Source organism: Panthera pardus, unplaced genomic scaffold (genome assembly GCF_024362965.1).
Source record: "Panthera pardus isolate Hobbes unplaced genomic scaffold, ASM2436296v1 HiC_scaffold_14, whole genome shotgun sequence".
In the NCBI taxonomy this organism is placed as follows: domain Eukaryota; kingdom Metazoa; phylum Chordata; class Mammalia; order Carnivora; family Felidae; genus Panthera; species Panthera pardus.
Window position 1 is genome coordinate 4434933 of NW_026526699.1, and position 14878 is coordinate 4449810.

Sequence of the window (14878 nt, forward strand, 5' to 3'; positions counted from 1 at the left end):
TCATGTCCTCCCAGTTCGTGAGTTCGAGCCCCGCATCGGGCTCTGCTAACAGCACAGAGTCTGCTTCAGATCTTCTGCCCCCTCCCTCTCTCTCTCTGCCCCCGCAAAAGAATACACTGTGTGTGATATATATACAGTATATGTATATATTTATGTATATATACATATATAAGATATATATGTATATACACATATAACACATACACACACATATATGACATATATTTCTATATGTATATATACACATAGTACATAGATATTTTTATATATTTATATTTATATATTTATATTTATATAAATATATATTTATATTTATATATTTATATTTATATATTTATATTTATATAAATATATATTTATATTTATATAAATATATATTTATATATATACTATATTATATATATTATATTAGAGAGGGTTAAATGTACTCTGTGATTACATTTATGTCAAGTTTAAGGAGATGCAAAGTTAATTAAGGGTGATAGAAGTCAGAAAAATGGTTGCTTTTCAGGGGTTGACTATTCTCTGGAAAAGGATATGTATATATATATATATAGAGAGAGAGAGAGAGATGTATATGTATACAGATATATAATGAGTTCTAGATTATCATTTTATTGGCTTAAAAACTTTCGCTGCCTTGGAGTATGTCTTCTTACTGACTTGTATGGATTTGATTTGACGTGATGAGAAACACAGGGTACACAGGAGGCCATGTTAATCCACAAGACGCCTGCCTAAAAATGTTCTGTGGTCAAATTAAATTTGGAAATGTCTTTTCCCCGTGTAGGTGCACAACAAGCACTAGCCTGTCAACGGACGGAAAATTCCTTCCATATAAATAGCATTCAGCTCCTGTGGAAAAACTCCAAGTGATTTATGCAAATGCCTCACCCTCGAGTTGGGGGGAGCCTGACCCCCTCTCCATAGGTGTGGGCTGTACCTAGTGACTTCCTCCCAAAGGGGGCAGCGTGGAAAGGGGTGGGGACGAGTTGCTCTGCAGTGAAGAACCTGATTTGTCAGGACCTCTGCCAGGTGATCAAGGTCAACATCAACGGTGATAAGTCACGTTGACAGAATGTATCTTTGATATGATGTGATGAACGTGGCACACGGTCCTTGGACCTTCTCAGGAACTCAAAACCCAGTCTTAGCATGAGAAAAACATGGGACAAATCCCAACAGGGAGGCAGCCTGCAAAATGTCAAACCTGCTCCTCAAAATTGTCCCGGTCATGGAGGCGCCCGGGGGGCTCAGTCAGTTAAGCATCCGGCTCTTGATCTCAGCTCAGGTCATGATCTCATAGCGTGTGAGATCGAGCCCTGTGTCAGGCTCTGAGCTGACAGTGCGGAGCCTGCTTGGGATTCTCTCTCTCTCTCTCTCTCTCTCTCTCAAAATAAATAAATAAACTTAAAAAAATTTTTTTGATTAAAAAAACTGCCCAGGTCACGAAAATATCCAAAATTTGAGAAAACTACCACAGCCAGAAAGAACTTAAGGAGACATGAAAACTAAAAATAATACAGGATCCTAGAAGGGATCCTGGAACGGAAATATGACACTAAATTCATAAAAGGACATCTAAATAAACTACAAACATTAGTTCATGCATTGCTATTGGTTTGTCAAATGTACCAAATGTATCCCTCAAATGTACAATGCTTCCTAACAGTGGAAGCTGAGTGGGGTGGTCGTGGAAGCTCGAAGGTACCTTGTTAATTTTTCTATAAATTCAAAACTGTCCTGTAGCATAAAGCCTATTTGAGGAACAGACTTACCTTTGTGTAATCCAGCCTTGGCTACCGTGTATTCGAATTGGACATTGTTTCCTGGAACATCCATAAATATTCCGTAGAAAGCATTCTGGAAAGTTACGAATTAGATTAAACTTTATTTTCCTGATGAGAATTTTTGAAGTGGTTTTTCACTGTGAATGAAATATCCACATTTTTATTATCACCCATTAATTGCTTAATTTACTTTCACATGCACGTTTAAAGGAAATTAATTAAAAGGCTGTAACAATTTTAAAATATTACCTTTTCCCTCTCAAGTGGCACGAAGTGATCTTGTCTGTAGTTTAATAAACGTTTATAAAGCAAGTAAGCGGCCAAATGAGATTGCTTAGGCTGCTGGGTCCCCCTCGAAGTGCTGTAAAAACCAAGTGATCCGGGGACTCCTTCGTGATATGTGACAATTTGTACAGACTCAAACATACAGTGACTCAGTTACGAGGGATAACTTGGGGATCACGGGGGTAGGTAGGAATTCATCTTAGGTTTGGACCCGCATGCCTAAAAAAAAGTCTCAGGAGACTAGCCTGATACACGATCTCTATCCTGCAATGGACTTTTTAAAAACTTGTGCATTTTGGGGGCGCCTGGGTGGCTCAGTCGGTTAAGCGTCCGACTTCAGCTCAGGTCATTATCTCATGGTTCGTGAGTTCGAGCCCCGCGTCGGGCTCTGTGCTGACAGTTCAAAGCCTGGAGCCTGCTTCCAATCCTGTGTCTCCCTCTCTCTCTGCCCCTCCCTGGCTCATGCTCTGTTGGTCTCTCTCTCTCTCTCTCTCTCTCTCTCTAAAATAAACATTAAAAAAAAAAAAAAAACGAGGGGACCCTGGGTGGCTCAGTCGGTTGAGCGTCCAACTTCAGCTCAGGTCATGATCTCATGGTTTGTGAGTTCGAGCCCCGCGTCGGGCTCTGTGCTGACAGCTTGGAGCCTGGAGATTCTGTTTCTGTCAGTGTCTCCCTCTCTGTCTGCCCCTTCCCTCACTCATTAAAAAAAAAAAAACGTTAAAAACACATTAAACGTTACAAATTTTTTTTAAAAAAACTTTTGCGTCTTTAACATTACCCCAAGGCAATTTTTTTTCTAAGAATCCTATGCTATGTTAACTCTTCTGGGTCTTGGTGCACAAGGGACAAGCCCATCTCAAAACTGGCTTTAGCAAAAAGAGAACGCGAGGGCTCGTGTGCTGAACTAACAGAATAATTCAGAAAAAGTCATCACTTCAGGCGTGGCTGGATCCTGGGCCCGAGTCACAGGAAATGTTCTCTTTGTCCCTCTCCGTAGCTTCGCACCCCCGCTTCCTGCCTCCCGAAAACTCAGTCCCCGAAGTGTGCGGTTCTGTCCGTCAGGTCTCCGGGCAGCTGTGCACGCGAAGCCTCCACCGGTGGCTGTTAGGGGTTGAACTGCGTAGGGTTTGCAAATTCGTAGGGTTGCCTCCCAGCCCCTGCTGCCTCAAAATGTGACTCTGTTTGGAAATAGGCAGATTGCAGAGGTAATTACTTAAGATGAGGTCTTGGGGTGGGGCCCCGACCCAGTATGACGGGGCTGCATTAAGAAGGGGAAATCTGGAGACACACACGTACAACAGCACGAGCAGAGCGATGAAGGCAGACAGGCCGTGCTGCCTCTCGGACGTAAGGAACAGCAGGGGTGGCCAGCTGGGTCCTCCCTCGGAGCCTCCACCAAGAACCCACGATGCCCACGACCTGATCCCCGACGCCCAGCCTCCGGAACTGAGACAGTGCATTCCTGCCGGTTACGAGCCCCAATTTTCAATGCTCTGTTACGCACCTCTGGCCAACCTGTGCACCAGCTCAGCAGAGGCGAAGTGAGCAAACTCCTGGGGTCAGAAGGCTAAGAGCAAAGCCACCGACCGTGGCTCATTACTGTGGGTCTTGTCCTTCCCCTGGTGGCATCTCAGCAGAAATCGGACGGAGACTATGACACGGGGGCAGGGGTGGGGGGTGCGCTGGTCACACTTAACTGCACGTGGGCTGCTAGCCCGGGTCGCCGGTCCTCGGAACTTATTTGCAATTAAGAAAACAACTGGGGGAGGTTGGCGGAGACGAGCGGCTTGCAAACTGAGGGCTTTTGCAAAATGCCATTAAACTGTCACAGGCCAACTGTTGCCACAATTATGTACAATAATTCTGTGACGTTAGCTCAAACCGGGAAAAATAATCTCCTCCTGCAAAATGTATGCGATTAATAAAAGATGAACATTTGTATTCCGCTGTCCTTGGCCTTCCAAATACTAATTATATTTATTCCTTTTTATTCATGCAAAGTTTTTTTTTTTATATAAATGTAATCATGGTTTAGTAAATCCATAACAATTTGTTGAACAGCAATGCTGATCACATCTCTTCAGCTACGACTTGCAAAGCATTTCATTAAAATGGTGTTCTGCACAAGGTTCGCCCAGTGAATTGAGTGTGTGACAAGAGAAAAATGCCACACACACACCAGGTACTTTTACAAAGCCTCTTTGCATATTATCAGCCAGTGTAGCTGGAAAACTCCTTTGTCCGCAAATGATGGAAAAGCGGGTCAGGATGGTGGGGAACACAGAAGCACCTCGAGAGGGAACGCACAAAGGTCTTTGCTCTAGATTTTACTTTCCTGTTTGTCCTGGGGAGAAAAAAATCACAATGAAAAAAGCATCAGCCTTGCAGAAAGAGCCTGAGGGAGGGGGAAACGGCTTCTGCAGAGCCCTTCTGTGAGATTTCCTTTGAAGGCTGCGGTCACGTGGGCAAAGGCAAGGTCCTCGAACCCCCGCCTGCACCAGCGCCCCCTGGCGACCTCCGTGGGAGGAAGCAGCCGGGAACGGGGTCAGCGAGGGATGTGCAGTGATGGTTTATGATGCGCGAAAGCCCTTGTGGGGGCGATGGTTTTATTCATGGCATCTTACAACTTAAATGGAGGGAGGTAACTAGAGCACAAGATCCCATTTCCCTTTAGTTAAGAAAATCACTTATAATTAAGCCCATCTCTCTTTGCTTTCTTCTTTCCAATGAACCGCATTGTGCAAAAGCCTCCCGGAGAAAGTTTCACTCTTGAGAACACCTGCCCTGGGCCCTCGTTGGAAGGTTCCCCCGTAATCTTTCTGCACCCCTGTGCCTACAAGACCCTCCTAGATGACGGTGACGTGGACCCTTGTGGATGAAGGAAGATGTGTTTCTCTCTGTGTAAAGAGTGGGGGTGGGGTCCCTCATCGGCACCGTTGTTTAGAAATGCATCTGTGAGAGTCATAAGATTTTATTAAGAAAAACAGCAACAACAACAACAAAAACAAGACGAGGGAGACTTTCCCTTTCTGGTAGATTGAAGGCAGGCCATTTACATAGTTGTGAAGTTTCAGGATCGAGATCCCGAGTCGGTGCGTTCCCTACCTCCCAGTTTGTGTCACAGCCCATCGGGCACATTTTTTCCACGGCAAACATCTTGACAGAGGCCCTTTTCTCCCACAAACACTTGTGATCTCGATGTTACGGATCAGCAGAGCTTCGAGTGATTAAAACAAACCTTTTAGCATTCAGAGAATTTCTTTGTCCTTCTCAGGACACAGCCTCGGAGAGCAATTCGATGTCATGCTGGTAAGACATAGACCAGGTATAGCTACAGCCTAAGTTTGACGGTTGCTGCTGTGTGGATATTCGCCAACATTCTCCTGATCTAAGATGCTATAAAGTCCAGTATAGTATCTAAGATCCAGCCCCGTGTGAAAAGACACAGTAGGCGTGAGACTGCATTCCTCAGAAGGCTTTGGCCGGCAACCGGGGAAGGTGACTCCTTGGGCCTAAACTGCGCAAATCATGTGGTTTATGCTGAACAGCTGCTTTCATTCTGGAAGTCTGGAATTTTGGTACCTTCCAGGCAGAGGGGCCTCCATGACCGGCCCCCGGTAAACACTCTGGGTGCTGAAACTTTACGGAGCTTCCCTGATAGATGAGTTCAGTGCATCCTGTGTGATTCTGCTGGGCAAGGAGTCTGGAAGCGGGAGCCCGGTTTCCTCCAGATATTCGATACGTCTTTCCCCTTTGCTGGTTTTGTGTGTGTGTGTGTGTGTGTGTGTGTCTTTTTGCTGTAATGATTCACAGCCACAAGTACAATTGTATGCTGAGTCCCATGAGCCCTCCTCGTGAATCATGAAAGCCAGGGGTGGGCGTGATCTCAGGCGGAAGTTATTCGCTTTTTCATCATTTATTACGATATGAGCAGGTTGTCATAGGTGAGAAGCATCCAGTATATGTGGATTGTCACAGCCGCTGTTCATCAAGTTGAAGACATAGTTCATTTGCAGAGAGTTGTGACTAGGAACGCAATTTCCATTTTGTCAAATACTTTCTGTACATTTGTGAAAATGATCATTGTCTTTTTTCTTTTTTAATTTGATAATTCGTTGAATTGCAATGATCGATGTCCCTATATCAAACCAACCTTGCATTCCTGGGATAGCCCCACTTTACCAGGATGCATTTTTCCTTTGTGTATATCAGTGGATTCGGTTTGCTAAATTTTTTGCGGGTATTTCACGGGGCGTACGTTCTTGTAATATTTCGATATCAGAGTAGTACACAAAGTGAGTCGGAAAGTGCTCCCTCCTCACACACCCACGCTCGTCAGTGTGCACTGTGTGTTCTCAGCCCACCGTCTGCGGATCCAGAGCTCTCTCTCTCTGGGAAGCGCCCCACACTCTGTACTGCAAATTCTAGCTGCCTCGGCCCCCTGGCCCCATCCCTCAAGACCTCCAAGCTCCACCCGTTCTCCCTCTCTGCACCTCAGTCTGGAATCTCTCTGCAGACAATTATCTGCGGTAACCGTAGAGCTCGCCTCATCTATTTCTTGTGTCACAGAAATCACCGTTCTCCATTGCCCAGCCTTCCATATCTGGAAAAATATTTTGTGTTGGGAGTTCGGCAGGGGGTGGAGTTATCTCAGGAAGGAAAGTAAATCTCACCCCTCTCACTTTATCTTGGCTACAAATGAGATCAGCACTCAGAGTTTTGAGTCTGTACAGACTTGTGCCTGATGGTAACATCTCTTCCCTGAAGCAACGAATTTCCGGAGCCTGAATGCCCAGGTGTGGGGAGTGTCAAGAAATGAAAGGAGGGGCACCTGGGTGGCGCAGGCGGTTAAGCGTCCGACTTCAGCCAGGTCACGATCTCACGGTCCGTGAGTTCGAGCCCCGTGTCGGGCTCTGGGCTGATGGCTCGGAGCCTGGAGCCTGTTTCCGATTCTGTGTCTCCCTCTCTCTGCCCCTCCCCCGTTCATGCTCTGTCTCTCTCTGTCCCAAAAATAAAATAAACGTTGAAAAAAAAAAAAAAAAAGAAATGAAAGGAAACAACGAAGAGAAAGAAATATCAGTTGGCATTTCAAAATATTATTCTGCCACAGATGCCTTTATTTTCTCACTTCAATCTCGATCAAAAAGACAAGCTATAAACCGAGGAGGAAAGGAAGCTCCTGCAATGCTGCCCAGTCGTGCACATGGGGGAAATTCTCAGTGTGATTGTGTAATAACTTTCATGAATTCAGACCATTTGGAGAAGCACCGTCCTCCCACCTAAGCTGCTCCCTCCTCTCGAGCTGTGGGTCTCTGTGAAGCAGGCACAGAAGAAAATATTTTCCAAGATCGTCGTCAGCTTTAACATCATATGCCCCTATATTGAAGCTCCAATTAGAAGTGCTAAGCTATAACAGGTTTAGTAAAACCAGGAACGTAGACCAAACGGATCCGATGGCCTGGATGGTCTAGTGGATTAATTAGGTGATTTTTGTCTACAGGATCCCAAACCGATGAAAATAATCTTTGCACACGTGCGCAGGGCACTTAACAGCGGCAGCAGTGAGGTGGGTCTGTGTGGTCAACTTTGTTGGTTGCCAGCCCAGCAGCCATCACTCTGTCTTGCTCCCAGCTGCAGGGATCGGCCCAACAGGTGTAATGGCGGTTGGTTCCCATCGACATTGGTTGGTTCATCCATCAACGTGTGGCTTGGCATCTGCCAAGGAGAAGGAAGTTCTGGTGGGAAGTTCTTCGTGAAAAACTGATTCATGCCGTAGAGAACCATCTGAAAGAAGGGGTTTCTCTTGTTCCAGTGGACGTTACATCTGGATGCAATGACGGATATGACAGTCCTGCTGTCTACCTGAGGAGGAAGGACATGCCCACGATGGCATCCAGACCATGAGAAAGGGAAAGAATCTGGATCCTTGATGACACCACGGAGCTTGTGAATCAGTCAACTCTGTGGCTTATTGTAGCCTGGACTTCCTGCAGTTGAATAAGAGAAAGACCCTTTTCACTGAAGACAATTTGAGTTGGAATAATATTATTATTATATTTGAAATTATTCCAACATATAAAAATCGATATCATCCTCATTTATGGGAAAGAACCTAAGATACATGCCTGATACAACATAGCTGGTAAATGACAGAGCCCAGAATTGAACTCAGGGTCTCTGGGAGGACAGAGGCGACAGAAATCAGAAGGAAAATCTTTAAACAAAATGGGGGGGAATAAGAGAAAAAATTGCATTGGTAGAAGTTTTTTTTAGAAGAATGGAGAACATCTGATCCTTCATAATATCTTTTCTCTAAGCTTCAATCTGGCCCTCGTTTCAGCTGTTAGATTGAATTCTCAGAAAAAAAAAGATAAATTGAAAATAGGATCCTAACTATTTTTCTATTTGATTCAACTCCCACTCACATCCTGCCCTTCTTTTTCCTGATAACTCTGCTCGCTGGTGCTTAGGGACGGAATTCAAAAATTCTTGACCCGTGGGTTGGATAGTTCCCAAACGTGCCCAGTGCATCCAACACAAGGTTTCTGGCGTCATCAAGCCCTCACCCTGACATGGAAACAAGTGTTTGGGGACCGGGTCTGCTGCTCTTTTTTGGAATGTGAGTTCCCCTGCTCACCCCGCATTTTGTTAGCATTCTCTAATACACCCACACCACTCACTTGTCTTGTCTTCTCTGGATCCTATTGTGGCTTAATGTCGCCACTTGTAAATGCGACTTAGGAATTCTTCAGCCTTGAGATTTGGAATACAAATTACATCGATGTGTGCAAGAACAATCCAGATATCTGAGCAGCGGGTGCCTGGCATTCTGTTAGGGCATGGTAGACATCGGTTCATAAAACGGAGATGCTACCTGCCCTTCTGAAGGTTACAACCTAATAGCAGGTATGTTCTTTGAAAAATAATAGTTCTGTAACATCCCAATGACCTGTTCGCTATAGTCATTTCGTATTGTACTGGTTAACAAATACCCTGAACTTTGTGGTGTAAAACAGGGGACAGAAAACCTTGGCCCTCTTTTTTTTTTTTTACTGTCACCCATAAATACGTACAAAACTAAGACCCTTATTACCTGGTAAAGAAAAAGCACGTCACTTACTTCAAATACAATAAAAATCCATCGCCTTGATGAAAATGCTTCTCATGAGCATTGAACATGATTTTCATCCACTGAAAAGACTCTGCCCTTTTGTTCAGCCCCTCCATTATGAAATAGAATGCCTTTTTTCTTTTTCTCAGAACACGTTAACATTTGGAACTGGCAGATCCTAGGAGTACCTGGAAGACAAGAAAGACTGGCTTCATTGCTGCCTGTAGAAAATCAATGTATCTTCAAGGAGAACTTGATTTTTCTCTTCGTTAGGTTGCCGAATGGACTTCATGAGTCTATTTTGGATTACGAGACATAACGTGAACCATTAAAATGATTCTGATCTCTTAACCCAATACACAGGTAACTTGCGTATTCATAGACTCTATTTGCATATATAACTCACATTAGCTTAATGAGAACTACATCCACACATCATTACTGGATCGTGGCTTTTAGCCTTTCCCTGGAGAAAGGTTTATACTCATTTTCTCCAAAGTTTCCCCTCCTACGTTTGTTTTTCAGAGCCGACGTTTAAATTCCTCACAGAGCTGAGACATTAGTGGAGAAAGGAGAGACATTCATCCGTCTTGGACTGATAACGCCCTTAATTTGCTGGGAGGCTTTGCACACTGTGCCTTATGATCAATTATGCAAGCTCATTCTTCCGTGCCTCTGGGCTCAGACGTGCAGCCCATGTCTTGGGTAGCAGGAGCTGGTCCCCGCGGCCTTGAGTCAGGAGGATTGCTGGAAACTCTCAGCCGCTGGGGCCACGAGGCCAAAGACACAGCTCACAGACAAGTCATCTGAAACAATTCAGAGCAGCTCAAAGCTGCTTCCTTCCAGGAAGGAATACCTGGGCAGATTGGTCACTGAGAAAAGAGGACAGAGGTCATAGGGTATGTATGGGAGGACAGCTCACACCTTCCACTATAAACACGAGGAATGGCTATTTAGATGTAGTCTATTAGGTCGTTTGTTTCAATTTGAAAATATTTGGGGGACTATGTTGTAGGGGTTCACCTCAAAAGTTACAAAGCTATCCTTTCCTTGTACCTATTTCCTAGAATTTTGGAAATTTATAGGCTGATACCTCATTTCTCAGTGTTGTTTTGTTTTGTTTTGTTTTGTTTTAATGCAAAAGCACTGGGGTACCTGTGTGGCTCAGTTGGGTAGGCATTTGACTCTTGATTTCAACTCAGGTCATGATCTCATGGTTCGTGGGTTCAAGCCCAGAGTCAGGCTCTCTGCTGACAACATGGAGACTGCTTGGGATTCTCTCTCTCTCTCTCTCTCTCTCTGCCCCTCCTCCACTCTCTCTCTCTCTTTCAAAATAAATAAACTTTAAAGAAACAACCAAACGAATAAATGGGAAAGCACTTTCAAGCTGAAGCTGGGACCATTTCAACGCAATCCTCTCTGCTTCTGGAGGAGTGGGGAGATCATTCCACAAAATTAAGTTAACCAATACGTCCTGAGGATCTACTCTGCGCCAGGCACCTGTTGGCCTTTGAAAACTTAGACATACAGAAAAAGTCACATTGCTGGTCGTTTCTTCCCCATGGACAATTTGGAAAATTGGTGCTTCTTCATCAAACCAGGGACATTTACTTCATCCCTACTATGTGCAAAGCATGTTCTAGGAGCATGGAAAATTTGAGAAATGCATTTCAAAAGGAGTAAATACAAATAATAAGACTGTATGTGCTTTGATAGGTGAGTTCATTATTAACTGTGACGGAGTTATTTCAGATCTGCTTTATGAAGAAGGCTACAGATACTCAGGGTTCTTGAGGTCGAGAGTCCTTGATTGCATAGTCCTTGACTGCATAGGTTGTATCGAAAAGGAAGATGAAGAGAATTCAGCTCAGAGAGAAAATGGATACAAGACACCAGTCCAGTGACGTGAATTCTGTCAGGAAAACTACCAGGCTGGATCCTTGCCCCAGAGGTCTCCTGTCTGCAGAGTGGCCCCTCATCCTCAAAAGTGCCAGAAAACACAATGTGACTAGTGCCCCCTGAGTCATATAACCCAGTGATCCTGCCCCTGGGATCAGCACACGCCCCAGTGCTCTGAGTTCACATACCTGGTCTGGAGGTATTGATGGAACCTGGGACCTGCCAGCTGGGAGGCCCACAACCCTTGCTGCTGGCCGTGACCTGCCCCTGCTAAGCGAACCCTCCTATCAGGAACCAGAGCTAGACCCCAAAGTGTTGCCACACCCCCTGTGCTAGCCTCACCATCATTAACAACAGACTACGGTTTTCTGGGAAGATGGTAACTTGGATGCCTCCATTCTGATCGCCAACCCAGACATCTCTGAAGCAAGCAGCTGTAAGGTCCGTAGGCAGGTAGGGCCCAGAGGGACCAAGAAGAAACCAAGGCTTTCTTGGTGTCTGGCTTCAAAACTGGAAAAGACATTGGATTACTAAGGCCCAGAGGCACCACGGTGAGCTTAACTTTACCACATCTACAACTCAGAGTCTTTCTACAGTTTTGAGCTTTCCTGAGCAGATAAGGGACAGAGGTCTTCAATCTACCTAAGCAAGCAGGGGTGGGAGAAGCTCAGGTGTCCAGGGAAAGCATACAACGTGTCCCTATTTCTGCCTCGGCCATTCCTCTCTCCACCCAACATCCTGTCCCTCTGGGATGGAGCACGTGCGTGCAGCTCAGGAGAGGACACTAGACATCCTACAGGTGATGGTGCAGACAAATTACATTACTGATTCTGTCATATTCTGCTTCTTGAATCCAACAGAAACAGATTTTACTGTTCTAACCTGGGGACATGTTGGAACGTAGAGAGCAAGCGGTGTCAAAGCTCAGTGGTGATTTGGATAAGGGATGAATGAGACAAAGTCACTTCATCTCAGACTCAAACAGTATTCGTAAAAATACACTATCGCTTGTGCCGAGTCTCCAAGCCCCTCCCACTTGCCTGGAAGCCAGCTTTCATAGCTCAAAAGCTCAAAACCATAAAACAGGCCATTTCTGTGAAGGTTTGCCAGGAAAGGAGGCATAAATCCAGGCAAACATTTGTGGTCATCTCCCTTTATTTATTTTTTCTAAAATATTATGGACAGTTAAAGTGCATGCGAATGGCGCCCTCCCCTTCGGCTCCTGGGTATCCGTCAAGGTTGCCATATTGGTCCTGGGGCCTGGGGTTTCGGGGGGGAAATTGAGTGGCCCTAGAATCCAATATGGCCGGTTCAAAACTCTTCTTCTCACCAGCCCAGGTCACTCCCCCGGGGCCAACGGTCCTTCTGGTACTTTTTCAGCATTCACGTTGATTTTGTATTCAAATGTACTCTGTCTGACGTCTATGATGATCAGGTGTTCGGTGTTGAATCTCCAAAAAGGAGGTTTCTTTATCCACTTAAACCCACAAAGGCACAATCCACATGAGTTTTGTTTCTGAACACCTAGAATCAACAAAAACAAAAACAAAACTACTGTCCCTTAACCGCCCACTTTGGTTAGGTCCCTCTGGATCCTGGCTGTCTTCTATTCTCTTCGTGACAGCAATAATTGTCACAAGGAAGAGCAGATTGGGAGAGGCAGGGCACAGAGAGAAGGTTCGGAGGACATTTGAGTTGACCCTCCTCATCAACCCTTCAGCAGAAAATAGCATTGGCTGTGTGGTTATTTTTAATGTTTATTTTTTTTATGTTTTTATATGGAATTTATTGTCAAGTTGGTTTCCATACAACACCCAGTGCTCATCCCAAAAGCTGCCCTCCTCACTACCCCATCACCCACCCTCCCCTCCCTGCCACCCCCCCCCATCAACCCTCAGTTTGTTCTCAGTGGCTGTGTGATTATTAAAGGCCCTTGACCTCAATAGGTCCCTCAGTCAAGTAATTCTTGACCAGCAAACCTTCAAGCACACTGGAAACTGTATTTATTACCCAACTTTTTCAAAAAAGATTACTATCCTACCAGGACAGATGAAAAATGCAATCTTGTAAAAAAAAGAAAAATACAATCTTGTAAAAAAAAAATGCAATCTGGTACAAAAAAAAATACCCAGAGTTTGCAGCTTACTGTGGACTAAATGTTTGCCCTCCCCCCACTTCCCAAATCTGTATGTTGGAATCCTAACTTCAAAAGGTGGTGGTCTGAGGAGGTAGAACCTTCGGGAGGTGCCCAAGTCTGGAATTAAATGTGTGTTCTTGTAAAAGAGGTTCCAGAGAGCACCCCTTCCCACCAGGTGAGGAAACAGTGAGAACGTACTGGCCGTGAACCAGAAGGGGGCCCTCAGGAGAATGTGACCAGGCTGGTGCTTTAATCCTGGACTCGGCCGCCATTACTGGGAACAATTTGTTTCTGTTGTTTAAGTAGCCACTCCGTCTGTGGCTGTCTCTCTCTCTCTCTCCCTCAAAAATAAATAAACATTAAATTTTTTTTTTTAATTTTGCAAAGACTTCCTCTCACAGTGGAACCTGGAGGGTGATGTTTCTGTTTCCTAAATTAAAAATTAAATGTTTTATGTTTTTACTTTTTTAAGTTTATTTATTTTGAGAGAGAGAGAGAGAAGGAGCATGAGCAGGGGAGGAGCAGAGAGAGAGAGGGAGAGAGACAGTGTGAGCGGGCAAGGGGCAGAGAGAGAGGGAGACGCAGAATCCGAAGCGGGCTCCAGGCTCCAAGCGGTCAGAGCCCGACGCGGGGCTCGAACTCACGAACCAAGAGATCGTGACCTGAGCCGAAGTCGGATGCCCAACCGACTGAGCCCCCTAGGCGCCCCCCCCCCAAAATGAAACGTTTTAAAAGGAATTTCAAGTGATCTCACAACAGCCTTAGACAAATGCAACCGTTGTCTTTCGGACATCACCGTCTTGGGCACCTGGGAGGTGTTTAATTCACAAAGGCCGTCACGGTTCTGACAACACAGTAAACAGATACACTAGCAGCACCAGGAGAGGCAGATCTGGACGGAGAAATCCTAATTCACGAGTGGACAGAAGCGCCTTGATTACTGGGAACGACCTAACAGCAGATAATAGGGAATAACTGGGCGAGTTCCTTTCCTGCTTTCTTCTCCCCCGCCCCCCCGCCGCCTCCCTTCAATTCTTTGTGGGATGAACACTCCCAAGTTGGTCGCCCGAGTTTTCACCACGTGGGCCAGGCAGTGGAGAATTCCCTGCCGCCTGCTGGATAAACGTCCCTCTGAGCGGACAAGGCTGCTTTTTGTCACCTGGGCTTCCCAGCTTCCCAGTTGAAGGCAGATTCTGCCAAAGAGGTTCAAAGGTGAAAGGAACAGGCGTCGCCTATTTAACAAAAACCGTTGCGAGCGCATGGCAAATGCTCGAAGCGCGACGATGACAGACGGGGGACGCCGAGGCTGTGGCAGGTCACCTGACACTGGAGACGGTGCGTGTGCTTCAGGCAGCCCCACTCGAAGACACATCTGCCAAGCTGGCTTTGGGTGTGGGCGCCACGTGTTTCCGGAGTATTTTGGAATGAAGGGCCGTAGGGATCCAGCAGGGCTTGGAGCAAAGCCGCGTGGACGGAGAGGCAAAAATTGTGTTCCCAGCTGCCGAAAAAGGCCAGGACTGGAGGGGCCACGGCCCTGAAGAGCAGGGAGGCACAGAGCAGCAAAAGCCACCCCGTGATTTTGCTCTGCAAGCATTTGCCAGACTGACACGGCACAGCGGAGGGCCCCCCGCGTCTCGGCGAGAAAAGCAGAACGCG